A 25,559-nucleotide genomic window follows, 5' to 3' on the forward strand; every position below is an offset into this window, starting at 1 on the left:
ACTTGATATTTGCAATCAGTTTTGTATTTCTTGCCTTCTCAATGGGTAGGAAATGGGCACAGGAGGGAGAGAATTTTGAACTGAAAATAAAATAAAATTGAATTTAAAAAGAAAAGGTGACCCTGGAGGGTGAATTGTTTCAGTTCAATGTTTTAAGAAGGGAGACAAAACAGAGTGAAAGGAAGTGAAGGAAGGAGGAAAAGGGGGGTGGAATTTGTTATTTTTCATAATTGGGGGAGTATGAGATTATACAAAGAAATGAGAAAGTAGTGGAAAAAGTGGGCATCAGATGAACCTCACTCTTTTCAGAAATAGACAAAGGACTTAATATAGACATATAAACATTCATAAAAGTTCACCTACATACATTACATACACCGAAAACAGCAAATTCAATGCAGAAATAGATCAAACTCAACAGGGAACAATTGGAGGAAGGAGAATTAATAAAAAGGATAATGATTAGATAGTCAAAAGCATAACAAATTTTCTGATACTGAAAGGGGGATTAAAAGGAAAAAAGAACGACAAAACTAAAATCTAAGAGGATGCCTAGAAATTAGGGAATGACTGAATAAAAGGGGGTACATGAATGTAACGTAATATTATTTCATTGTAAAAAATTAAAAATAAAAATGAGAATTTTACTCATCTATTTATCCAATACTATCACAATCAAATTACTAAAAACAAAATTCATTTGGAAGAACAAAAAGTCAAGAATTTCAAAGAAACTAGTGAAAAAATGGAAAAGAAAAAGGTTCAGCAGTACTGATGGAGTGATGGGACCTGGACCCCTAAAAGACCATGTCTTTGCCCTGAACTTTCCCACGCTGGTGTTTGGCCTGAGACATCTGGTTCATCCCAGCCTACTTAGATACTCAATAATCCTTTTAATTGTCCTTTCACTGTGACTCTCCAACCACTTAACTCCTTTCATTGTCTGTACCTGGACCATCCCAGGCAATTTACCACTCCTTAATTCCATCCAAATCTCACTGTCTTTTCTTGTATAGAAGTATCAATCTTACCACCCCTCCATTAAATTGTACAGATTCCCTATGGACTCTGCCTACTCCTATTGGCGATAAAATAGTGCAGGTTTACTGGGAATCTTACTGGTGTTGTAATAAAACCTCACTACTCTGACTGAAAGAAGGCTTGAGTGGTCAAATTCTTTCAAATCCTTGCATTTTGCAGTTCCCAGCACCTCAAGCCACAACAGTACCAGACCTTGAACTCTAATATAGCAGTAAATATTAACATTATCTGGAAATGGCTAAGAAATAGAAAGATCAGTGGAATAGAATAGACATACAATACACAGTGGTAAAGGATTATAGTAACCTTGTGCCTGTGTGTAAAAATTTAAGTTTTGAGAATCAGAATTCATTATTTGTTTAAAAAAAATTGTTGGGAAAGCTGGAAAACAGTTTGGCAGAAATAAGCATAGGCCAATGTCTTAAACTATGTACCAAGATAAGGTCAAAATGGATAAATGACCTAGATATAAAGGGCAATACTACAAGAAAATTAGAAGAACATGGAACATATTACTTATCAGAGTCATGGAGAAAAATTTTTGAAGAAACAAGAGATAGAAAGCATTATGAGGTATAAAATGAATAATTTCAATTATATTAAATCAAAAAGTTCTGGTACAAATAAAACCAATGTAGCCAAGATTAGAAAGAAAGCAGAAAATTGGAGGAAAAATTTCATAGACTAAACATTAGCATACATAATCACTTGGGTATAAATATCTATCTTACCATATAGGAAAGCAGGTGTGACAGATAGAAGGGAGAGCAGATTGGGGGAGGTAAAAGTCAGAAACAAAACATCTTTGAGACTGGACAAGGTGAAAGGAAAGAAAGAATAGATAAAGAGAGGGAAAATAGAATGGAGGGAAATACGTAGTAGTCCTGTGGGAAAAATTTTACCGAAAATTTTTTTGATAAAGACCTCATTTCTCAAGTATATAGAGAACTGAATCAAATTTATAGAAATAAGTCATTCCTTAATTGAAAAATGGTTAAAGGATATGAACAGTTTTCAGACAAAGTAATCAAAACTCTCTATAGTGATATTAAAAAATGATCTAAATCACTATTGATCAGACAAATGCAAATTAAAACAACTCTGGGGTACCACCCCATAAATATCAGATTAGCTATTACAACAGAAAACAAAAATCACAAACCTTGGGAGAATGTGGGAAAATTGAGATATTAATGCATTGTTGGTAAAGTTGTATACTAATTCAACCATTCTGTAGAGCAATTTGGAACTATGCCTAAAGTATGTAATACCATGCATATCCTTTGATGAAGTAATACCATTAATAGGTCTATATACCAAAGAGATAAAAACAGAAAGGAAAAGGACTTATATGTACAGAAATATTTATAGCAGTTTTTTTAATGGTGGCAAAGAATTGGAAATTGAGGGAATGTCTATCAATTGGGGAATGGCTGAACAAGTTGCTATATATAGTTGTGATGGAATGCTGTTGTGGTCTAAGAAATAACAACCATGATGCCCTCAGGAAAACCTGAAAGATTTACATAAATTCATTCAAAGTAAAATGAGCAGAACCAGGAGAACACTGTATACAATAACAGCAATATTTTATGATGATCAACTGTGAATGACTTAGCTGTTCTTAACAATACAATAATCCAAGATAATGCTGACGGACTTATGATGAAAAATGCTATCCATCTTCAAAGAAAGAATTGATGGAGTCTGAATGAAGACTGAAGCATACCTTTTCTTTATTTTTCTTGTGGGTTTTTTTGTCTGTTTTCCTTCATAATATGACTAATGAGGAAATATGTTTTGCATGACTGCATGCATGCATGACTTGTAACCTATATCAGATTGCTTACCTTCTCAGTGTGGGAGAGAAGGGAAGGAGAGAATCTGGAACTCAAATATTTTAAAAAACAAAGCTTAAAAATTGTTCTTACGTGTAACTAGAAAAAAATAAATTATTAAATGAAAACCAAAAAAATTGTTGGACCACCTGAAAGCCATGGTAAAAAAAAACAGCCTACACATAATATTTCAAGAAATTATAAAGGAAAGGAAAACTGTCCCAATATCCTAAAAACAGAGAGTAAAATAGAAATGGAAAGAATCCACCAATCACCTCTTGAAAGAGATCCCCAAATGAAAACTCCCAGGAATATTGTAGCCAAATTCCAGAGGTTGCAAGTCAAGAAGAAAATATTGCAAACATATGGAAAAAAATAATTTAAATATTGTGGAGCCACAGTTAGGATCACATAAGATTCAGGAGTTAGGTGTGTCAAGTAAAAAAGCAAATTGGCCAAGAAATGTCACTCATAGTGAATAAAACAGCAGAAACTAACACTTTTTTTTCTGATCTAAATTTTATGGTGATTCATACTCCCTTTAGACACATACACCTTATCCTGTAGTGACTTTTCAATATATAGATCACATCTGGAACATTGTGTGCAGTCCTGCATAGCAGTCAGTCAGTCAGTCAACAAGCATTTATTAAGTATTTACTACATGCCAGTCACTGTGTTATGTGCTAGGGATACAAAGAAAAGCAGTAGTCCCTACTCTTAAGAAGCTCATATTCTATCGGAAGAGATGACATGTAAATAACTAGGTAGATGTTAAATATATATACACATCTAAGGTGTATGTGGAGGGCTGTGTTTCACTATATAGACACAGCTTATGGGTGGCACAGGTGGATGTGATATGATATGGTAGATAGATATGATCTGATATCTGGTGTACCTTTGACAAGAGGAAAAGGAGAGATCTAGAATTGCTAAGGCTGGGTGATCTCTCCTATATCCAAATATTAGTCTAGACATAGTTGCCACCCTTCAAATATCTCTAATTTAGGGATAAGACTCTGGATTCAGAATAAAATCACTTTCCTGATCACTCTCAAAGAGGGAGAATAGCGCTTAATTTGTGCTATAGAGTCTAGCTCCTTCCCACAAAAGGCTGGTTACATAAACGACCATCATGAATAGCTAGCAAACCTCTTTACCAAATAAATCAACCAAAAAAATTGGAGAAGTTATATCAATCATAATATCAAATACACAAAGATTATAAATGTGAGCTCTTCAGCAGGGAGTGAGATAAAACAGTTTAGCTCAACTAGTGAGGAAGGGAATAATATACCTAAGAAGGAGTGCTATCTCAAGCAGTCATTAGAGCGACAGGCGCTAGAAGTCAAGGAATATGATAGGGGCTAGCTACCCTATGGGTGTATGGTTCTTGCTTCAGCCTGCCTTTCAAAAGTCTACTACTCACTTAAGTCCTCTGATAAGGTCTTCTTCAACCAACTGAACTAAGTCCCATCTCCCTTCTGTGTCACAGCTCACCATTTCCTGAAGTGAATCATATCACTTTCTATGTAAACAGTACATGTCACAGGGCTGTCCCTTAGAAAAACTACCAGAGGCTTGGACAAAAGCAGAGTGACACAGTCATATGCTTTAGGAAAATTACTTTGGTAGCCTAGTGGAGGATGGTTTGGAGAATGTTAATATGAGGCAGAGACTAATTATACGGCTAATTACCAATAGTCCAGGCAAAAAAGGACACAACTCCAAATGTGTTTATAACGGAAGTAAAAATATTGAAAAAACAAACAAATCCAACAACAAAGAAAGGGAAAGTGGCTGACTTAGACCAAGTATACACAGGGGAGATCAGCACCTTGACTAGGGATGTCATTTCAATGAGACTGGAAGACTTTCTAGCTTTTGTTTAAATTATTTTTTTCAATCAGCAAAAATCTATCTTCTTTCCCTTCCCCCCCACCCCCACTCTCCACTGGGAAAGTAAGATAAACAAAACTGCTGTTATAAATATGCCATAAACACACCAAACATACCATGTCAAGAAAAAATTCTAGAACTGGCCATATACAGAAAATGTCTCAATCTGTATGATTAGCATGTGTTAGAAGTCCTCTGACAGGTCATTGTTTTTCAGGATTCCTAAACCTTTCAGGATTGTTTTTACACAGTTCTTATATAAATGATTCTTCTAGTTCTGCTCACTTGGCTCTGCATCAGTCCCAACAATTTTCCTAGGTTTTTCTAAAGCAATGCTCATCATTTCTTATAGCACAATAGTATTTCATCATATTAACATACCACAACTCTACAACTGATGGGCACTCCTTCAGTTTCCAATTCTTTGCCATCACAAAAAGAATTGTTATAAATATGTCCATACGTACAGATCTTTTCCCTCTTTCTTGGATGTCTTTCAGGCATTTAGACCTAGTAGTTTTATAAGGTCAAAAACTACAGACAGTTTAATAGCTTTGGGAACATAGTTCTGAATTCCAGATTGTCTGGACTTTATTCATAGTTCCACCCACAATGTATTCATGTATCCGTTTTCCCATAGCTCCTCTAGAATTTGTTGTTTGCCTTTTTTCGTCCATTTTGCCAATCTGAGCATGTGAGATAGAGCCTCAGAGTTGTATTTTTCTAATTATTAGTGATTTAGAGCATTTTTTCAAATGGCCAAGACTACTTTGAATTTCTCCTGAAAACTACCTGTTCATGTCCTTTGATCATTTACCAGTTGGCGAATTACTTTTACTCTTATAAATTTTTATCAGTTAACTATATATCTTTAAAAAGTAGATTTTTTTTCAGAGAAACTTACTGTAAAGTTTTTTCCCCAGGAACTGAAAGACTATAGAGCTCTGATCTGAGGCACAAAAAATAGCACAAGCTCTGCTATACTTTAGGGGAAATTATCTTATATTCCACTTTAGACATGTGAAGTTCCAGACAACCCAGAGTAGAAACTGAAGTAATTGATGGGATGACTGGGGTTCTGGAATGAAATTTTGGTTATATATCTAGATTTAGGAATCATTTAAATATGACATATCAAGTATTGCACTCATATTTAAGGATTTGATCCTTTATTGCGTTGCTTTCTTCTGTTTATTCAAATCTCTATCCTCATTTTGTGGTCTGTGACTATTATAGAGGGCCACTCTTACATGGAGAAGGCCTTGTTTGATCACATCCCTGATTTCTTGCTCTCCTGTCAGCGGCTTTCTTCTTCCCTAGCTGTCACTTGGGCAAGTCACTTAACCCGTTTGCCTCAGTTTCCTCATCTGTAAAATGGGGATAATAATAGTATCTCCCTCCCAAGTTTGTTGAGAGGCTCAAATAAGATATTTCTAAAGCACTAGAGTGCCTAGCGTATAGTGAGCACTGTTAGCTATTAATAGAATTGTCTAGGATTTTGGTTGTTTTTTTCTTTGCTTCATTTCTTTTGGTATATACGGAACTTTTCTTTATGTATACAGCTCCAGATACTGAGTTAGAAAGCAGCAGAGCTTGGTAATCTTCTTGGATAACTCTAAACTTTCACAGAAAAGCTGCACCCACGTTCTGCCCGACCCACGTAGGTCAAGCACGCTGCACCCCTCCAATGCTGGCCCTTTCCTACATTAATTCATCTTTTCTTCATTTGATAAACCCAAGGTGAACGTGCCAAGTTTTAATTCGCATATTATCACTCGGCGATTCCAAACATCTTTCAAAAGGGCTGATAACTGCGCGATTCTCACTTTGAACACTTTGCATTTAAAAAGTTTTCTTCTGAAGATAAGCTGACCGGCGCCGGACTGCTCCTCAGGCGCAAAAAAGCCGGTACCAACAGCGGACTGCAGGCCCAGAGCTCCCGGGGACCTCCCCAGCGCCAGCATCCCACAGAGTGCCGAGAAGTGACAGGCCAAGAGGCTGCTCCCCGAGGCCTTCCAGGGCTGCTCAGGAAACCTCTTTAGGGGCTCAAGGGCGGCCGCCTCCCCTTCCACCTTTCTATCCTCTCCCCCAGGTCGAGTGGGACGGGCCTCCATGAAGAAAAGCGCTATGAGAGAGGGCTCCGCCCAGCAACTGCCGAACCACTCAGGGTCCAGGGTGGAAGGAAGAAAAATATCTGCTTGACCCGGAACCTTATTCAAGAGTGCAACCCGGATTTTCACGTCCCCCCTGCCCAGACACGTGACATTTGGAATCTTGGGCGGAAGGGAATGGATGTTCCGACGGGCCACTTTACCTAGAATTCCACAACTTCCGGAATCTTGCCCTTTCCCCCCAGGTGGGCGGGGCAACAAAGTGAGACTATAGCTGAAGTGCCGAGAGCTCCAACCGGATCCTCCGGGCGCCGGCCCGCCAGGTCTGAGGTAGTGACTGGCTGTAACTGCTTGCTCATCCCGCCCTCTCAGGTCTGTGTCAACCAATCCGGACTCACTCCTTGGCTAGACTCACCAATCCGAGGAGGGTTGCGGGAAATTGAAGCTGCCAGGAAGTGGAAGTGGGCTGGGTGGGTTTTCTTTGAGAATCGTGTGTTTCATTTTTCGGTAGAACGGGTAATCTTTCTTCTCTCCACATGTTCCCAAATTTGAACTTTATAACTAGGAAATTTTCAAAATAAATACAAAGTATCAGCCATTTTAAAAGTTGCTGGAAATCCCTAATAATAGAGAGATACTTTGCAATTTTATCAATAAACATTTATTAAGCGCCTGCTGTGTGTCAGGCTCTGTGCTAAGAGCTGGAGACACAGAAAAAAGCAACAAACATTCTTTGCCCTCAGGGGCGGATCTGAGAGGGACACAATATGTGAACAGAACCAGAGTGACATCACTGTGCTAGAGTCAGGTTGCAGCTTGCTCTGATCAGACCAATATGAGCTGGAAATGCCCTACCACAGGTCAAATGGTCCATGTGAACATTTGGGGTGGATTCTCTTAATTTGCACATCTTGCATTTCTTTTGAGCTACTTCAATTCTGCTTTGCTCATAGAGCACAGAACCTTCTCTGATGTGGGCACGTCATTCTGAGCAGTCTTGTGCCAGTGTCTCCCATCCCATGTCACAAAATCAGTTCCAAAGTTCTTACAAGAGACCTTGGGAGTGTCCTTGTATCACTTCTTCGGACCACCATGTGAGTGCCTGCTGTATGTTAAGTTCTCCATAAAAGTCTTTTTGGCATGCATATGTTTTGCATTTGAACAACTGTGGCCAGCTGGATGAGCTACTGACAGGTATAGGTTCTAGCCAATACCTTTATCCCTTACCCCAAAAGAATGAGACCCATGAGTCCATGAACTCTCCTTGAATTTTCCCACTTAATTTGGCTTTTCAAGCCCTTAAACTAGCCCATCTCTCCATTGTCTGTTACCTCCAGATTGCCTTCAGCTACTTTTGATCCCATCAAAATCCCGTTTTCTTGGTTCCTAGTGTCTGAGCTCTACTCACCTCAGCTACTGGCCACTCCCATCAAGACCCTCCCTAAACCCTTCCTCTGGTTACCCCAGACTACTTGGTCAACCATAGATCCCTCCCACAATCTTTCTGGATATAAGATCCATCTTGCCTCCATGAAGGTGCTCAGATTCATTCTGGCCCAATAGCATTAGCAATACAAATGTTCGGATTCATTAAGAGGCTAGCTAACGCTGAGATTTCTTAAGAGTCTGGTCAATATGGCAGATTTTTAATAAACTTTGTTTTTCTTTGGCTGAAAGAAGGCTTGGGTTTGAAGGTTCATTCAGGCAGGACAGGAAGGACATATTGGGGTCTGAGCACACCTAAACTTCAACAAGAGAAGAAAAGGGAACATATGGAGAGGTGTTGCAAAGGTGAAATCTACAAGCCTGTAAGAGCAAGCAAAGTGGGATTTTTGTTGTTTTCTTTTTGGAGTTCAGTTCCCAGGCTCAATCTTCTTTAAACCCTGATGGTTTGCAGCTGTTCTGAGTCACGTTTAGTGCCTACTGGCTCTGAGTCAAGTCAATCAGGAGCAGAGTTTTTGTTACACGTATACTGGGAGGTTGGTATTTTGCTTTGGGGGTTCAATTAGGAGAAGGACGTTTTGATTCCCTGGACAGACCTCTGAGTAGCTGTTTGTTAAGAGTCCCCTCTTTGCCCCCCCAACTACTCAGAAGTTGGTGAACTCACAGTCCAGTGGTGTAAGTAGGTGGTTGTATTACTTTTTTCAGACAGTGAGAGCCCTGTCTGTTGAATCTCTGTGCTAATTTCTCTGCTTGTATTTTCTTCTTTTTAATGAAAGTAAGATTGTTGACCCCTTAAAAATTGCTTTCCTCCAGCAAAGCAGAACAAAAAACCACTAAAGGGACCAGTACAGGAGGGAAGATATCCCAGCAAGCAAGACGAAAGCCCCACCTCAGTGGACCACTGGGAAATCCTAAGCCACAAGGAGGAGCAGGTGAGCGCCAATACCAGGCACATACGAGCTACCACCAGCTCAGCACCAGGTAAACTACAAGATCCAACTGCCGACTTCTGAAGCCCCAGCACAGAAAACCAGTAAATAGGCCCTTAGCTCCCAGTACAAGAACTCTGGGACAGTGCCCCCTGAGCCCCAGAAGCAGAGATCAAATTTAAAAACCAGAAAAAAAGGGTAAACAACATAAGCAAGAAGAATCAAAGAAAAACAGTGACACTAGAGAAATACCTTGGTGATAGGGAAAAAAGGGAAAATCAAAACACAAATTCTGGAGACAACAACCTGCTCAATATACCCCACATCAGAAACCTCAAAGGGGAATATGAATTGGTCTCAAGCCCAAAAAGCCTTGTTGGAAGGGCTCAAGGATTTTAAAAGTCAAATAAGAGAGGTATCATAGCTGAAGATATAACCAAGTGAAGTAATATGGGGGAGAAAAGAAGAGGGCCCAGGACAGAACCCTGAGGGACATATACAGTTAGAAGATATAATTTGGAGAAGGATTCAACAAAGGAGAACAAGAGGCAGCGGGCAGATAAGTAGGAGGATGATCAGGCCAGGAAAGAGAAGAGAGTATTGAGGAAGAGAAAGTGATAAACAGTATCAAAGGCTACCAAGAGGTCAGAGATAATGAGAATTTTAAAAGGGCCACTGGAATTGGCAGCTAAGATATGATTAGTAACTTCAGAAAGATTAATTTCAGTGGAATAATAAGATTGGAAGCCAGATTGGAAGAGATTGAGAAGGAGCATCTATTATAGGCATCCTTTTCAAAGAATTTAGCTCCAAAGTCAGAAGAGATATAGGAAAACAAGAATTAAGTGAGGTATTTTTAGGAAAGGAGAGATATGGTCAAGTTTACCTTAAATTCACCAAATGAACAAAGATGTTTCATTCATTTTACTTGTATCCTCAGCATCTTAATTCCTGAAACATAGTAAGCATTTATTAAATACTAATTAAGTTATTCATAGTTCTAAAGCTTTATCTTTTGCCTTTTATAACAACATATTCCAAGATTTTATTCTTTATAGTAATTCTTGTCAGGTTGAATGTGATTTTGACTGTGATTACTTGGTACTTGACTTTTTTTTTCTGGCTTCTTGCCATATATATATATATTTTTTTAATTTTGAACCTCTGAATATTGGCTGTAATGTTGGTGGGTATTTCCAGTCTGGCAGTCTCTTTTTAGGAAGTGATTGGTGTATTACTTCTATTTTCCTCTTTTCTTCTGGTTTTAATAATTGTGAATAATGAGCCCATCTAACAAGCCCCCAACTGTGAGAAACATGCTCACCTTAAACAAAGAACAATACCAATTGTGAAATCAGGAAAGCTTTTATTAATCTTTACATCCATTTCCCCTGAATGGACAGGTAGCCTCCCCAGTAAGGTTATAAGACCACTACAACACGTTCCAAAAAAATGGAGCTTCTTATACTTATACTTCTTATGCTTACACCGTCCCCGGGCCATGTGACTTTATGTTCTCCTCTCTGATAGGCTTTGCCTCACACAGCTCATGGAGACTTCGCAGTTTCTGATCTTTACCTGACCATGCTAGGTCAGGACTCTGTGGAAACAGAACTTCCTTGTTTCCCACAATAATCAATTTTCATTCATGATTATTTGAAATGGGATGTCCAGAGTTTTTGTCTGATCATGTGCTTTCATGAAATACATTGATTCTTAAATCCCACCTATTTTGCATAGCTGTTTTTGAAAGTAAATACCTTACATTGCTTATCTTTTCCAATCCTTTGACTTTGTTTTAATCTTTTCTCTTATAGCTAATGTCAGGATATGGGACCTGAACCTCTAAAAAGGGTCCTGAAACTCTCCCACAAATTTCATCAGACCAAATCCCTGGTATTCTCCTAAGGCATCTGACACATCCCAGTGTAATCCTTTCAGCTGTCCTTTCATTGTGGCTTCCAACACAGCCCTTTATTCTCTGTTACCTCTGGACTAATCCGGTCTGCTTGAAGTGGACTACTAGGAAGTAGGAAGTATCCTTAATCCCTTCGAGATCTTTTCAATTTATCCATTTTCCCTTTCTTTCTATAAAAGTTTCATTCTCAACACCATTAAGCACAGAATCACCATGAATCTCACCCACCAAACCAGTGTCTTAATAAATTCCCCACTTGGACTGAAAGAAGGCTCCAGTGGTAGAATTCTTTTGAGGTAGACCCCTGAAGAGATACCAGCTCTGGAAACCCCCTTGGATTTTCCTTGAATCTTGCCACTTGATCTGGCATTTGCCTGAAGCTATAATCCCCTCAACTGGCCTTTCATTATCTATACCCAATTCTCTGTTACCCTTAACCTAGCCCAGGCCTTCATAGTCTATTACCTCCAGATTGTCTCCAGTTACTTCCCACCCTTGATCCTATCTAGGTCCCACTCTCTTGGTTCTTGGCCTCTGACCTCTAGTCAACCCAGTCTACCCATCAAGATCCTCCCTAGACCCCTCCTCCAATCACCCCTGACTACTTAGACAACCCTGAATCCCCTCCGTGGTCTTTCCGTGTATAAGCTCTATCTTGGCCTCCATGCAGGTACGCAGATTCAATCTGGCCCATTTATATTAGTGTTAAAAATGTTCAGATTCCTTAAGCATCTGGCCAATATGCCAGCTCTTTAATAAACCTTGTTTTTCTTTGGCTGAAAGAGGGCTTGAGTCGAATTCATTTGGGCAGGACTTGTATGTTCCTATTTTATGGTCCCAGGACCCCTAAACCTCAGTGTCCCAAACCTATACCCTTGCATTTTGGGATTGCTAATACCCCTAGACCACAACAGCTAGAATTGCTATGTTCTACTTTCTTCCTTCAATTTTTCAAGGATTCTAAGATATTTCTTCTTGTTCTGTTTTTCTTTTCCTCCTAACTCTCATTTCATTTATAATTTTCTTTTTTATCTGCTGTTTCATTTCTTTTTAGCCTTTGTGATCAAGTCAATTTTTTTCTTCTGAGCATCTGCTTAGAAATTTTGTTAAGTTTTTCTCTTGGGTACTTTTAACTCATAGTATTTCTTCATTATTTAGTGTGGGGTTTTTTGTTTCTGTCTTTCTCATATTTTTAGCCTGAGTTCTTGGTTTGGGATTTTGTTCTTGGACCAGTCCTCTTGGATAGGTTGGGTAGGCTTTGTGCGTTCCAGTCTCCTTTTTCATCTTGGTACTTCTGCTGATCTGGATTGGGTGACTGGTATTGGGCCCTACCTTCTGCCTCAGTCCCTAACTTCTGTATGTTTCCTAGTAGTCCACTATGGATTCTGGCCCTTGGCCTAACTCTTGCCTTCTCCTTATACAACCCCAAATGGGAGTTAACTCCATTTCTGTTATGGCCTGACAAACCCCAGTGTATTTTAGAGATCATCTTGAAATCAAACCTCTTCAATAGCCCTCCTAGTGCTGACCCTATTACTATGATTCCCTATGCTCCAAGGAATGCGCTAGTTGGTTTTGTCTTGCTATATAGTGTTCTTTGGGGGCTTATTCTGTTCTCTTTTCTGTTCTGATAGGCTAGGGTCTGGATCTTCATGTTCTCAGCCACAGGATTTTAATATGATTTGTGTACCCTCCCACTCACTCCCAACTTATTTCACATCCATTCACGGGAACTCAGGTTCGATTCTACGCTACCCACCTTTCCTGACTTCTGGCTGCCTTTTTTTTTGCAGTTCTGGACTGGATTGGAGGACTGTACTTTTTAATAATTTTGATTTTCATTGTTATTTGGGTTCATGTGGGAGAGTTTGACTTCTCTATGACCTTTTACATCACCGTCTGAACTGGCAATCTGGCCATTCCACTTTAACATTTCCAGTCCAAAAGATACCATATAGTGGGAACCTTGTTGTTCAGTTGTGTCCCACTTTTCACGACTTTATGGACTATTACACACCAGGTCCTTCTGTCTTCCACTATGTTCTGAAGTCTATCTCAGCTCATTTTCATTGCTTCCATGACAGTATCTATCCATCTCATCCTCTGCCATCCCCTTCCCTTTTCTAATGAGTCCTTTCTTTTCATTATGTTGCCAAAATATTTAAGCTTCAGTATTTGAACTTCCAGTGAGTAGTCTGAATTAATTTCTTTAAGCATTGACTGATTTTATCTCCTTGATGTCTAAGGGACTCTCAAAAGTCTTCTCCAGAACAATTCAAAAACACTAATTCTGCAGCACTCAGCTTTCCTTATAGTCCATCTCTCACAGCCAAATATTACTGCTGAAAAAAACAGCTTTGACTATACAAAACTTTGTTGGCAAGGTAATGTCCCTGTTTCTTAGTATGCTATCCAGATTTGCTATAGCTTTCCTTCCAAGGAGTTGCCATCTTGCAGTGATCTTTGAGCCCACAAATGTAAAATCTGACACTGCTTTCATTTCTTCTCTCTCTGTTTGCCAGGAAATGATGGGACCAGTTGCCAAGGTCTTAATTCTTTTCATGGCAAGCTTCAAGCCAGCTTTTACACTCTCTTCTTTAACTTTCATCCAGAGACTTCTTATTTCTTCCCTTTCTGCCATCAGAGTGGCATATTCTGCATATCTGAAATTGTAGTATTTCTCGTAGTAACCTCAATTCTGGCTTTTTATTCATCCAGCCTGACATTTTGTATTATGTATTCTGCATATAAGTTAAATACATAAGGTGACATACAGCTTTGTTATATTCCTTTTCCAATCTTACATCAATCAGTTATTCCACGTTTGGTACTAAGTGTTGGCCCACAGGTTCCTCAGGAGACAAGTAAGATGATCTGATATTCCCATCTTTTTGAGGACTTGCCACATTTTGTTGTGATCTGTATAGTAGAAAGTAGAAAGTTTTAATGTAGTTAATGAAGCAGAAGTAGATATGTTTCTGGAATTCCCTTTCTTTCTCCATAATCCAGTTAACATTGGCAATTTAGTCTCTAGTTCTTCTGCCTCTTCAAAAACAAGCCTGTTCTTTTGGGAATTCTCCATTCACACATTGCTAAAGCCTAGCTTGCAAGATCTTAAGCATAACCTTTCTGGTGTGTGAAATGAGTCCCGTCATTTGGCAATTTGAATATTCTTTGGCATTGCCCTTCTTTAGGATTGGGACATAAACTGATCTTTTCCAATCCAGAGGCCACCATTCAGTTTTCTGGCATATTAAGTGTGGCACTTTAATATCATCATCTTTTAGGATTTGAAATAAGACTTCACTAGCCTTATTGTTGGCAAATCTTCCTAAGACCCACTAGCTTTTATTCTCCAGGATGTCTGCCTCTAGGTCAGTAACTACCATCATAGTTATCATTGATGTTAAGATCTTTCTTGTATAGTTCTGTGCATTCTTGTTGCCTCTTCTTAATCTCTTCTACTTCTGTTAAGTCCTTACCCTTTTTGTCTTTTATCATGCCCATTTTTGCATAAAATGTTCCCTTGATATCTCTAATTTTCTTGAAGAAATTGCTTGTCTTTCCCATTCTATTGTTATCTTCTATTTCTTTGCATTGATTATTTAAGAAAACCTTATTTCTCCTTGCTATTCTCTGGAATTCTGAATTTAATTGGGTATATCTTTTGCTTTCTCCTTTACCTTTTGCTTTCCTTCTTTCCTCAGCTATTTGTAAAGCCTCATCAGATAGTCATTTCACTTTCTTTCTCTTCGTTTTCTTTGGGATGTTTTTTGCTGTTGCTTCCTGTACAATATTTTGAACTTCTCTCCATAGTTCTTCAGGTACTCTACCAGGTCTAATCCCTTAAAACTAGTCAGCACCTCCACTTCATATTCATAATGGATGTTACTTAGGTCATACTTGTACGGTCTGATGGTTTTCCCCACTTTCTTCAATTTAAGTCTGAATTTTGTAAAGAAGTCCATGATCTCAATCACTGTCAGCTCCAGGTCTTGTTTTAACTGACTGTATAGAGCTTCTCCATCTTTGGCTGCAAAGTATATAATCAATCTGATTTCTATATTGATCATCTAGTGATGTCCATGTGTAGAATCACCTTTTGGGTTGTTGAAAAAGAGTGTTTGCTATGAGTTCTTAACAAAACTCTATTAGGCTCTGCCTTGCTTTATTTTGTACTCTAAGGCCAAACTTGCCTCTTATTCCAATTCCAATCCCCTATGATGAATGTGACTTTTTTTTTTAGTGTTATTTCTAGAAGATATTGTAAGTCTTCATAGAACTGATTAATTTTGGCCTCTTCAGCATCAGCGATTGGAGCATAGACTTGTATTACTGTGATGTTGAGCCATTTATCTTGGATTCAAACAGATATCATTTTATCATTTTAGAGATTATACCCCAATACTATTTTTCTCACCCTTTTATTGACTATAACAGCTACTCCATTTCTTCTAAGGGATTCTTGCCCACAGTAGTATATGTAGTGATCATCTGAATTAAATTATATCACCCATTCCCATCCATTCATTGACACCCAAGATGTCAGTGTTTAATCTTTCCATCTCCTCTTTGATTACATTCAGATTACCTCAGTTCAAAGATCTTTCATTTCATGTTCCTATGCAGTATTGATCTTTGTAGCATCAGACTTTCCTTTCATTACCAGACACATCCATGAGCTTCCTTTTGGTTTGTGCCCAGTCTCTTCATTAGTACTTGAGCTACTTGTGGTTATCTCCTGCTCTTCCCCAGTAACATGTTGAACACCTTCCAATCTGTGGGGCTCATCTTCTAATGTCATTTCTTTTATCATTTTAATACTGACCATGGAATTTCTTGGCAAAGATACTGGGACAGTTTGCCATTTCCTTCTCCAGCGGATCACCTTTTGTGAGAACTCTCTCTACTATGACCTGCCTGTCTTAGGTAACCCTGCATGGCAGAGTTTCATTGAGCTACACAAGTCCCTCTACCATGACAAGGCAGTGATCCAGCAGAGGTCTTAGAAACTTGCTTACATGATTCAACTTTAATTCTATAAAAATAGTTTCTATTTAATTAATTAATATTTAATCTAATTTAATTCTAAAAAAATAGATTCTTTTCCAAGATCTTTATCACCACAGTGGATACAATTAAGAAGTGAGACTTCAGAGACCATCTGGCCTCCAGTTCCGCCAAGCCAGCACTAGGGGCTGAGATTCAGATGAGCTGCTCCAAAGCCTCAGGGGCTTTAGGCAGGGGCAGGTCTCTATTCAGTGTGAGATTAAGAGCAGCTGCTCAGGAGGGGATAGGGCAGCCACACAGGGCTCAGTTTCCTCCAGGGGTTTACAATGAGACCTTCAACAATGGATGCAGGCTACTGCCTGCTTTGGGAGCCCCATCCACTGCTGCCTCTACTGCTGCCACCTGAGGAGGCTCGAGTTATGGGGACACCCTGCTCCCTTCTCGGCCAGCCGAAAAGACCCTCTCACTGACCATTGGTGCCTGTGAGTTGAGGGATCTGCGCTGCCACTAGAGATTCTATCCCTGAAGCCTGCTTGGATCTGCTCCTTTCAGTGCCACGTGGCCAAGGCAGGGCTGGGCTCTGCTCCATGTCTGGTGTGGGACAGACCTGTCACGTCAGTCTTTCAGATCACTCTGGGATAGAAATCTCCTCCACTCCGTTGTTCTGTGGCTTCTGCTGCTCTAGAATTTGTCGAGAGTTCTTCTTTACAGGTATTTTATGGGCTGTGGGGTAAGAGGTAGCATATGTTCGTCTTTCTACGCTGCCATCTTGGCTCTGCCCCCCAATATTTTTATTAAGTATCTACTATTTGCTAAGTACTTGGGATATAAGACTACTATTCCTAGAAGAGATAAAGCAATAACTTTTAAAAGGGTTTGAAAAGTTTTTTTTATAAATGAGAGTGCTGTAGGAAAAAAATGAAAAAGAATTGAGAACTATGGAAGAAACACTTGGAAAAGTAATGAATAGCTTGGCGTAAGAAATACAAAACCTTGACCAAGTAACAAATTCCCTGTAAATTACAATGGATCAAATAGAAGTCAATGCCTCTATGAGAAAATAAGAAATATTAAAACAAATTCAAAAGACTAAAAAAGATAGAAGAAAATGGCAATGTATATATGCAATTAGAAATAGTCTTTAAAGCATATTATTTATTCTCCTTTTTTTGTTGTTTTGTTTTGTTTCTTCTTTCTCATGGTTCCTCCCATTAGTTCTAATTCTTCACATCATGACTAATATGAAAATATATTTAATATGAATGATAAGTAAAGCCTATATCAGATTGCATGTTATCTTGGGGAGGGGGCAGGAGGAGAGGGAGAAAATTTGAAACTCAAAATCTTATGGAAGTGAATGTTAAAAAACTAAAAAATATATAAATTATTTTTAAAAAATAGCCTTTAGTCAGAAACTGAGAAGTTGGCAGTATACTGCCATGAGTGGAAAAAGAAACTCAAATTGAATATTACTGATGTTGGCAAAAAGAGATCATTCCTGTAGTATGGTATCTTGATCTTATTTCGCAGATTTAAAAAAGGTGGTCTATTTTGGAATATGATTATTGATCAAGAAGAGAGTTTTAGTTTGATCTTGACTTTAATTTTCTGTTACTTTTTGTCAAAGTATTTTAGCTGACAGGACATAAATAATTTTCTTTATTTGATGAAATTATCCCTGTGACTCAGATCTTCATCAGATCACAACTGAAGCTGTTTTCTTGGGTTATCACTGATCCCTTAATTGCCACATTGGATAGCCTTTTCTCCAAACTCATCCTTTTCAATCTTTTTGTAGCTTTAGATTCTGTTGTTCACTCTCTCCTCTCTGATTTTCCATGACACTCTTCTCTCTTGCTTGTCGTGGTCTGACTATTCCTTCTCAGTCTTCTTTGATGGTTTATCATCTATATCTCATCCCTTAACTATGGGTGCAGTGTAAAGTTCTGTCTTAGACCCTTTGCAACCTCTTTCCACCCCTTTCTCTTTCCTTCTTTACTCTCTTTCCCTTCTATTCCCTCTCCTAGGTGAGTCAGTCAACAAGCATTTATTAAATGGCTATTATATGCCAGGTATTGTGCTAAGTGCAGGGGACACAAATAAGAACAGCAGTCCTTGCTCAATCTTTACTATGCATATGTATGTATGTATACATATATGTGTGTATAAGTGTATACCTGGACTCTCTGTTGAGCTCTAGTCACACATCTCAAACTGGTTACTGGATATTTCAAATTGGCTGTTCCACAGACATTCAACATGTCTAAAACTTAATTCATTATTTTTGTATATCCTCCAGCCCATATCCCTTCCAAAATTTTCTATTTCTATCAAGGATGCTACCATCCAGTCACCCAGGTTTCCAGTCTCAACATTATCCTTGACTCTTCAGCCTCATATGTTGGTCAGTTGCTAAATCTTGCTATATCTCTTGTGTCCATCCCCTTCTCTCTACTCACATGGTCATCATTCTAATTCAGGCCTTCATCATCACTCAAGTAGATGACTGGAATAGCCCCTTAATTGTCCTTGCTTCAGGAGAGGCTTGCCCTCTCTAATGTATCTTTTAAGCAGCTGCCAAATAATTTTTTTGAAGTTTAAGTATGTCCATGTAAGTTTGTCCCTTACTCAGGATCCTCTGGTGCCTCTCTGTTTCTGCTAGGATCAAGTATAAGCTCTCTCATTCACAGCCTTATTAGACATTTATACAATTCCTGCACTTTGGTTCATCCAAACTGGCCTTCTTCCTGTTTCTTAGATACAAAACTGTTATCTCCCATCTTGCTGTTTTTGTACTGGATGTCTCTCATGCTGAGAATGAACTTCCATCTCATCTCTGGCTCTTAGAATCTCATTTCCTTAAAAACTCTGCTCAAGCAACACCCCCACAAACATTTTCCCCTACGAAAACCCCACTAGTAGGTTCTCAAAAATTTACTTTATGTCTATTTTTATACATTTATATACTTTATCTGTGTCCATATATGTGTGTGTATTTTGTTGTTGTTCAGTTGTGTCTGACTCTCCATGGGGAGACTGTCCAACGAGGTTTTCTTAGCAAACGTAGTGGAGTAGCTTGCCCTGTCCTCCAGCTCATTTTACAGATCAGGAAAGAGGTAAACGGGGTTAAGTGACTTGTCCAGATTCACACAGCTAGTAAGTGTCTGAGACTGGATTTTTAACTCAGGTCTTCCTAACTCCAGGCCCTGATGTTTTATCCACTGTACCACCTCACTACGTGTGTGTGTGTGTGTGTGTGTGTGTGTGTGTGTGTGTGTGTGTGTGTGTGTGTGTGTGTGTGTGTGTGTGTGTGTGTGTGTGTGTGTGTGTGTAATAATAGAGAGCTAGACTCAAATCCAGAAGTTCAAAACCTGCCTCTGACACATACTGACTGTGTGACCTTGGGTAAGTCACTTAATCTCTCCAGGCACACTCCAGGCAGCTCTCTTAAGACAGTAAGTTGCAGAATAATTCCCTATTTGTACTGTTATTGGTAGAATTTCCTAAACCAATGAAATTGTAGGTCTGCACCCCTCCTCATACCCTCCCCCTCAATTGGGATTGGAATACTCACTATACAGCTAGTTGATATACAGGCCAGGTATTTGGGTTTTGGTTTATAAATGAACTTCTAAAATTTTTATTTTTCTAATAACCAAAGATCTCATTATACAACAGTTAGTCATTGATAACCAAAAGATCTAAACAGTTTGAAAGACTGGTGAATCACTGTGATTACAAGTGTGATGAAAAGATTGTCTGGATGGATTTTGAGTTTTGGTTTTTAGGTAAGTAGCTGTTTTGTTAGAAATACAACTTTTAAAAAGACTTTTAGGGTTTTTCCTATATTAATATAACAATGTTGTTTAATATGTGGAATGGGATTCTGAGGTTTTTTCCAGCAGCAACGCTAATCCATAGTAACAATAAGTTTGAAGTTGAGTTTCGAGTCTAGTATTACTGGGCCCTTCTTTGAGTTTTCATTAGGTACTCCTTTCTTTCCAGGGAAATTTGGTAAGCATTCTGTCTGAAGATTCCACCTGACATTTTAAGGACAAGGAATGAGGAGGTTTGTTCATGAGCACTATCCTTTACATATATTTTAAAAGTGAAAGAAAAAGGGAATACTGAAAGATAATTGTTATTTTTAATACCTAAGCCAAATTATTTCTGAAAAAACAACCTAATGATTCTTAACATTGTAGCTATTTATAACTATCATTCTCATTTCTACTTTAATTTGTGTCACCATCCTTCACCAACATTTATTACTAGTTTTTATACATTTCTACATAATCAATTTAGCTTATCCTGCCTTGAAGATACTCATATCTAGTTATTTGTGTTAATATTATGATTGTGTGGTTAATGGGTTGCAATTATTTCCTGTTTCTTGCTGTCACTGGAGAAAAAGATGAAGCTGGGCAAGTAACTTACTAAAGTTCCCTCAAAGTTAGTGACAAAAAGACACTTACATGATAATTTTGTTGTATCTTTCAAAGGAACAAAGCTGTGCATAGTAGATTTGCAGTGTCATGAGCAATCATCTTTTTTATTGTACTGTATTGTGGAAATGCTTGTTTTATCCCATAAATTAAAATAAAATAATTTTTTAAAAAAGAATATAAGCTATTTGAGGATAGGGACTGTCTTTTTGCTTGTATGTGTATTCCCTTAAGCTTAGCTTAGTGCCTAGCACATAGTACTTATAAATGCTGGTTGAGAGGGTGAGGGTGTGGGTGGTGGAGGATGTTTGCCACTGCCTATCTACTATTGCTTGTGAAGGAGGTATGAAAAAAGAACTGGGAGGAAAGAAACACCAAGATGACAGAGTAAAGCAGGGACTTGGAGAGATGGGGAGAAATTTTGGAACTCAAAATCTTGTGGAAATGAATGTTGACTAAAATAAATAAATTTTTAAAAATAAAGAAAAAATAAATTAAGAAAAAAGAACTGAGGGAAGTGAAAATAGTGAAGGAGAAAAGCAGAAGAGAAAATCCCAGGCTGCAGCTCTGGAGAAAGTAGTAAGTTCCTGTGGCCACTGGCCTATCTACATAACCATACATGAGGCATCTATACACTTTTCCCAGCCCTACCACCCCAGTGGTCTGTTTTTTCTTTTGCCCTGGGTCTACAGGTGTTTAAATGTTCCATATTTTAATACATCTATGCTGAAACTTTGCCATAATACTAGTACCAATAAGAAGAGCTATCTAAAAATAAAATTAACTCAAAAGGTAGTGAGCTTCCTATATCTGTAGTCCTCAAAATGAGGAAGACATACCTGTCAGGATGGAGGGCCAGTTTTAAATGATCACTATAAGATTCTATGATCTACAAGTACATTGTATACAAATTAGAAACTGATCTTTTTCCTTTATCCAAAATGCTTTTTCAACTCTTTACCACCAGGTGTCCTTTGTCTCACTACTTAAAGCTAAATGAATAAGCAGGAAAAACAACTGCTATGATACAAAATAAACTATAATTGGTTTCATACTTTTTTAAAAAAATCTTATATGTTCTGACTCCTAGAATGGTTTTCAGAAATAGTCATAACTTTTCTTGTTCAGAGGTCATTTTTACAGTAGAAGGAAAATTCTACATTTTGTGATTTGCACAGCTCAACTTAAATTGCAGATTTTTATATTATTTATTCTTTCTTCTTATGGAAGTTCATGCAATCTCTTTTTAACTTCCCCTCACCATCCTTTCCGCTCTCACCTACCAAACTCAAGACCATTTGTTCAATGACTTTGGTACCTGACTCACCATCTTCTCTATCTTCCATCATCCTCAGTAACTTTGGTATTCATGTTGATGAAACTGCAGCTCTCTAATCACAGACAGTTGGTCAATAAACTTTTGATTTTTTTCCAATTTATCCTGAAGAGAGTTTGTTTGTACTTAGGGTTTTTTTTTTTTTGCACATTGTCTCCCCATTGGACTGTGAGTCAGTCCCTTGAGAGCTTGAACTGTTCAAACTGGTTTTTTCTTTTTGCCTTTCTTTGAATCCCCAGTACTTAACACAATGCCTGTCACAAAGTAGGTGTTTGATAAATGTTATTGACTCAATGATTGACTTTCTGCAGCTTTCAAGAGCCCAAAGTCACCTCCATGCCACAATGAGGTAATAGAGTAGGATTTTATAAAGGAGGACATTGCTTTGACAGTATAAACACCTATCAGATCTGGCTCTGAAAATGGCAGACTGACCTCTTACAAGGCACACTGTAAACAAAGTTTCTCAGTTCTTTTAGGTAAATGTCAGAAAACAATTTGAAATAGCCAATTTATAACACATGCTTCCTCGCTACTTAAGAATGCTAAGAGCCTGCCTCCTTGTCTCACAAGTACATGTTTTTCTTACTGGAAAGGTAGAAGCAAAACAACAGGAGAATGAATCAGGATGGTCCAGCCATCATCTTCCTGGATGCCATGCTAAGCATCCTAGCAAGTTATATCAATCTCGTAACTAGCTTGACATTTATTTCTAAGCATTATAGCCTTGTAGGGGGATGTTGGCATTTTCCCATCCATGAGGGATTGCTGATGTTTTCAACAGTAACACTGTATCAAAGTGAGCATGATAACAGTCAAATTTATAGTTAATAATACAGTAATTTTCACTGCTTACAATTCAGTGGAAACGTTGTTGTTACTGTTCTTACTTGTACTAGTAGTAAAAGACATCCCATCTATTTTGTAATTCTAATTCAGTACATGAGATGACATTGAAAATATCTACCCTGTGCCCTGAGTTTATATAAGGTGATTTAAACACTTTAAATTCCTCTTCTGTCATTGCTATGAACACATGCAACCTATCATTCATAATGCATTTCAGAGTGAGCATCCATCGTACAACTTAATCACAAAAATAAAGCAATGACATTGTTTTATATGGAATATAATTTAAATAAAATAGAATTTATATACAGCTCTTGCTTTTATTTGAACTTATTTACTATTTTGTTTTTCTCCAGTTACATCTGAAAACAATTTTTAACATTCATTTTTAAAACTTTGAATTTCAAATTCTCTCCTTTCTTCTCTCCCTAGTGCTCCTCATTAAGAAAACAAGCAATTCAATATAGGTTATACATGTGTAGTCATGCAAAATATTTCCATATTAGTTGTGTTGTGAAAAGAAACAGACCAGAAAAGTCCTCAAGAAAAGTAAAGTTTAAAAAAGTATGTTTCAATCTGTTTTCAGGAACCATCAGTTCTTTCTGTGGGGATGGACAGCATTTTTCATCGTAAGTCCTTCAGGGCTGTCTTGGATCATTTTATTGCTGAGAATAACCAAGTCTTTCACAGCTGATCATCTTACAATGTTGCTGTTACTTTGTATACAGTACTTTTCACTTTGCATCAGCTCATGTAAGTCTTTCCAGGTATAAAGAGCTTTTTATATAGAAATTAAAGGGTTCATTCAAACCCATAAAGGTATTGGTATTTGGATTAACAGGATAACTCAATGTCTCTGAAGTTGCAAGCACTGTATTTTTCCCCCATTATTAGGAAGGTAATTAGTTATTACCACTTTAGTACAGACCCTCATCACTGCATGTCTGGATTATTTCTAGAGTCTGCTAGTGGGTTGGCCTGCTTCATATTTCTCCCCATTCCAATCCATCCTTCATTTAGCCACCAAAGTGACTGTCCAACCACGTCACCTCTCCTACTCAGTAATGTCCAGTGGCTTTCTACTGTGACTACCTACAAGATTAAATACAAAATCCTCTACTTGACATTCAAACCTTTCGTAACGCAGACCCCTCCTACCTTTCCAGTCTTCTTACACCTTACTCCCTTCCATGTACTCTCCTCACTGCTACATGAAGAAGAAACTACATCTCTTGATTCCAGGCATTTTCTTAGGCTAATTGCCTATGCATAGAATACTCTTCCTTATTGCCATTCTCTAACTTCCTTTCAGTCTCAGTTAAAATCCTACCAGAAACTTTTCCCAATCTCTTTTCATTCTAGTGCCTTCCCTCTTTTAATTTTTCCCAATTCATCCTGTATGTAGTTTGGACATATTTGATTGGGTTTTCTCTCATTCAATTGTGAGCTCCTTGAGAACAGAGACTGTCTTGCCTCTTTAGTATGGTACCCAGCATATAGTACCCTCTTGATAAAAGTTTATTGACTGATTAACTAACAAACACAACCTTTCTGTTGAAGTATTGCTCCTAGAGGAAAAGTCTTTAAAGTGGAACATATAAATCCAAGGATGAGGATCCTTACATTTAATAACAGTGTGAGTGGTTTGGGATACCTGCTGTGGTCTTTTCCCCGTAAGTTCCTAGACAATCTCCCTTTTCATTGACCCAGAGTAAAGAGTATTCTTTAACATATCGTAAATGTCTTACCATAAGAGAAAAACTTTATCATGAATAAAGGAAAAAAGTAGTCTGCTGTTTCTTTATTTTGCCCTACTAATAGGACCACCTAAGGGATAAATAAGAGACTTGGGATTATGCCCATAAGGCTTATAATTTGATCATAGTATCAGGAGAATAATTAAATTTAAGTATCTCCTAATTATGCAGTTATTATCCAAATATTCTGGGCAGCTAGATGGCTCAGAGGATACAGTGTGAGGCATGGAGTCAGGAAGACTCATTTTCAAATCTGGTCTCAGACATTTAATAGCTGGATGACTGGGCAAGTCACTTAACCTCATTTGCCTCAGTTTCCTCATTTATAAAATGAGCTGGAAAAGGAAATGTCAAAACACTATAGTATTTTTGCCAATAAAATCCAAAATGGGGTCACAAAGAATTGGCCATGTCTGAAATTACTGAACAACAACATCCAAATATTCAGTAATTGCCCTTTGGTCACAGACTTGACTCAACAGTGGTTGAATGCTAACAGACCTGGGAATGTTCTAGTTAACCCTCACACTTTCACAACATCAATAGGGCTATTTTGAGCCATCACATTGAGAAGACATCCTAGAGCAGTTTGAATTAACCTTACCCCCAGCTGAATTGATTTAAGTAACGGCATTCCTAAAGAAGGAACTTGTTTTGGTGAGAATTTGGAAATATATAAAAATGATCTCTAGTAACTGGCTTTTGCACAAGGACAAATTTAAAATTTGAGATGTGAGTCCTGGTAAATTTTTGATTAGTGAAACTTGCCATCTGAGGTAAAAGCTCTTGGGACTATAATGAATTATGTTTTGAGTTATCTGATGGGTCATAAAAAATCCATCAATAGTCAATAGTCAATAATCCACCATCTGAGAGAAATGCCACAAGCTACTCAGAGAAAATGTGGCTATTACAAGAGATCTTCCTCTAGAAATCTGAGGGGACAATCCCAGCCTCTGCCTAGGATGGGATCCTCCTGG

General features: G+C 38.1%; 1 long non-coding RNA gene across 5 annotated transcripts; it reads left to right on the forward strand.

The window, feature by feature from the left end:
• The first annotated feature begins 6,889 nt into the window (after positions 1 to 6,889).
• LOC140518056 (uncharacterized) lies at positions 6,890 to 23,640 on the forward strand. 5 transcript variants are annotated; one of them, XR_011971817.1, is made up of 5 exons: positions 7,139 to 7,264; positions 7,846 to 7,986; positions 9,149 to 9,267; positions 20,198 to 20,261; positions 23,409 to 23,640. It is a non-coding gene; the product is annotated as an uncharacterized lncRNA (long non-coding RNA). The 5 variants fall into 5 exon arrangements; XR_011971818.1 differs by lacking the exon at positions 7,846 to 7,986 and having other exon boundaries at positions 6,890 to 7,264; XR_011971821.1 differs by lacking the exons at positions 7,139 to 7,264; positions 7,846 to 7,986 and adding an exon at positions 8,375 to 8,683.
• The last annotated feature ends 1,919 nt before the right edge of the window (positions 23,641 to 25,559 follow it).

Source organism: Notamacropus eugenii, chromosome 1 (genome assembly GCF_028372415.1).
Source record: "Notamacropus eugenii isolate mMacEug1 chromosome 1, mMacEug1.pri_v2, whole genome shotgun sequence".
Taxonomy (NCBI): Eukaryota; Metazoa; Chordata; class Mammalia; order Diprotodontia; family Macropodidae; genus Notamacropus; species Notamacropus eugenii.